Source organism: Microtus ochrogaster, chromosome 1 (assembly GCF_000317375.1).
Source record: "Microtus ochrogaster isolate Prairie Vole_2 chromosome 1, MicOch1.0, whole genome shotgun sequence".
Taxonomy (NCBI): domain Eukaryota; kingdom Metazoa; phylum Chordata; class Mammalia; order Rodentia; family Cricetidae; genus Microtus; species Microtus ochrogaster.
The window spans coordinates 58,522,762-58,525,869 of NC_022009.1; the positions used below are offsets into that span (position 1 = coordinate 58,522,762).

At 46.3% G+C, this 3,108-nt stretch overlaps 1 non-coding gene across 1 annotated transcript; it reads left to right on the top strand.

Moving 5' to 3' along the window:
* The first annotated feature begins 221 nt into the window (after window positions 1–221).
* Window positions 222–352, top strand: LOC113456908. The gene has a single exon (XR_003377638.1). It is a non-coding gene; the product is annotated as a small nucleolar RNA SNORA18 (small nucleolar RNA).
* The last annotated feature ends 2,756 nt before the right edge of the window (window positions 353–3,108 follow it).

Sequence of the window (3,108 nt, forward strand, 5' to 3'; positions counted from 1 at the left end):
CCGGTTGCTCTTCCAGAAGAGCTGGGTTCGGTTCCCAGTACCAGGTGACTCACAACCCCCTGTAGCTCCAGTTCTAGGGGAATCAAGCTCCTGTTCTGCCCTCTGTGGGTACAAGACACACCCAGTGCACAGACATACATGCAAGCAAAACACTCACACATGAAAAATAAAATAATTTTTAAAAACAAGAAATAAGTTTGAGGTCTATCCCGATGGGGCTTCCTCAGGTCTATCCCGATGGGGCTTCCTCAGTAGCCACACATCGTTGGAAACACCTCATATAGTAACTTGTGGTTGCTTGACTCACAGGGCTGCTTGTGGTTAGGTCTGTGAAAGAAACTACAAGACATCTAAAATGCTTGAAGCAATAATATATCACCTTTTCTTTTAAACTTCAGGCCCTGGTATGCCTTCACAATGATTAGTATGATGTTAGGAATGAGTAAGCAGAACTCTTCAAACACACTGGGTGTCAACAAGTGAGAGGCCTGGTTTAAAATGGTTCCTAAAGTAAATTGGTAGCCGGGCGGTGGTGGCGCACGCCTTTAATCCCAGCACTCGGGAGGCAGAGGCAGGCGGATCTCTGTGAGTTCGAGACCAGCCTGGTCTACAGAGCTAGTTCCAGGACAGGCTCCAAAACCACAGAGAAACCCTGTCTCAAAAAACCAAAAAAAAAAAAAAAGTAAATTGGTTTGAAGAAGGCACCAGAATTGTTACGGTGAAAAACTGAATTAGTCATGAGTGTTCTGGCTTAACTTCAAGGAGAGATGAGAACAAAAGGGCTAAAGAGTACAATCAGACAGAGTGAAAGAAATCTAGAAACCATGTGACTCAGGATGGAGAGCAATGGAATCAAATCCCTTAAATAAAAATTTATTTACAATAAAAAAAACAAAAAAAACAAGAAATAAGAAAAGCTTAATTCTGTCAGGTGGGTAACAGCTATTCAAAGTACAACAAACAACATTGTGTACTTAAAATAAGTCTAGGAACATGTAATACTTGTGCTGTATAAATCTCCTGTCTGCCAAAGCAGCCAGACTAGCAATTTCCTCTGTTTAAATTGTTCACAGAGTGAGCTGGGTGGTGGCACAGGCCTTTAATCCCAGCAGAAACAGGAAGATCTCTGTGAGTTCAAGGCCAGCCTGGTTATAGAGCGAGTTCCAAGACAAGTTCCAAAGACACAGAAACAAACGAACAAACAAAAAAATGGTTCAAAGAGTGACCTGGAGTCAGGATTCAAAAGAAACTTTAAGATGACAGTGTTTGTGGAATGCATAAAGGCAAAGCGTTCATAAGATAGTAGAATCTAGAATCTATTCATGGCTGGCTCCTCCATGAGCGTTAGCCAAAGCTGGATGTGCACGCACTACAAAGCCTTTCCCTCTACCGAGCTTCCAAGGTGAGGTGTGATTTCTCACCTGGATAGCATAGTCGTAATAATCCTAGAACAACCGAAGGAGGGGAGCTCACTGGCCAGCCAATCTAGCTGAAACGAGCCATCCTGACTCAAAACATAAGGTAGAGGGGCCAGTGAGCTGGCTCAGAAGACAAGAGCACCTGCCACCAGGACTCAGGTCCCGGGACGCACACGGTGGAAGGAGAGAGTGGATTCTCACCACTTTTCTCTGACCCTTTACCCCGCGAGGGGTCCACAGCCACGGTCTCTGCAGTGAGCTCTTCTCCTCAGGGTGAGATAATTCATGACTAAGAAACCAATCCCTGGCCCTGCACCGTGCCTTCAATTCCTCATGGAATCGGGGTGTGCTACGGCTAAGGAAAAGGGAGCAAGGAGTGTGTCTCAGCCTCCGATTAACGGGAGAGAGCTGTTCACTGGAAGCGTTTTATTTAAAGTAGAATGGACTGCTCCGGTTCCTCCAGGCCCTGGCTTTCCAGTGGGGGTGGGGTGGAGATTTGAACAGCTGCACATTGCCAACATAGTATTCCCTACATGGTGTCAAGTGGCTGGGAATGGAGTTCCAGCCACGCGGGAAGACTTACTCAGCCCCTTAGTCACCAGCTGGCCAGAGGCAACAATGAGAAGCTTTGTTTGTGTCACTGTGTGGAGGGTACCAGGGAGAAGGAGCAACAGAGACCCATATACTGCCATGCTGGTCCTCACTGAACGCCTTTTTTACTTAAATTATTTTTTACTTAAAATTTTCTTTTCTTAATTAACCCTTTTCAAAACAAGTTATACAAGACAGAGCATCTGGTTGAGGGTTGTTATTATTGCCATTGTCTTTTTTTTTTTTACATTATTTTCTGCAGGGCGGTGGTGGTGCACACCTTAAATCCCAGCATTTGGGAGGCAGAGACAGGTGGATCTCTATGAGTTTGAGGCCAGCCTGGTCTACAAGAGCTAGTTCCATGACAGGCATCAAAGCTACAGAGAAATCCTGTCTCGAAAAACCAAAAGAAAAAAGAAAAAAAAAGTCACACATGGATTAATTCTAACTGTAAAATATTTTTAAATTACAGAAATTTACACAGCCAAGGACAGGCTCCAAAACCACAGAGAAACCCTGTCTCGAAAAACCAAAAAAAAAAAAAAAAAAAGAAATTTACACAGCCAGTCTTCCATTACTGCCCTCATTCAGCCTCCCTCTCCCATGACTCTGCCCTACATAAATAAAACCCCACGGCCACCGGCTTTGGCGCTTTGGGCAGAAGGCAGATGAGTCACTGTGAAGCCCGTGTGGACACAGCCGTGGGAGTGCTGAGGAACAGGGGCAGAGTCTGAATATAGATGAGGATGGTTCCCAGTAATCCCTGAGATTGCTTCTCCCTGCCCTTGCCACAGGCCAGCTGCTCTCCCTCAGACAACGGTAAGTAGGCACCGTCCCAGAGTCGTGACGTGGGACCGAGTGTGCGGAACACGAGCGCCACCTTGGGACTCCAGCCGCTATTAGCTCTCCGTCCTCCTTCATGTGGGCTTTGCTGCAGCAGAAGCAAGTGCAGATTTATTCCTAAAGAAGCTCTAACTAAACCGGGCTGTGGTGGCCCGTGCCTTAATACCAGGACTTGGAGGCAGTGGCAAGTGGATCTCTGAGTTCGAGGACAGCCTGGTCTACAGAGGGAGTTCCATGACAGCTAGGGCTACACAGA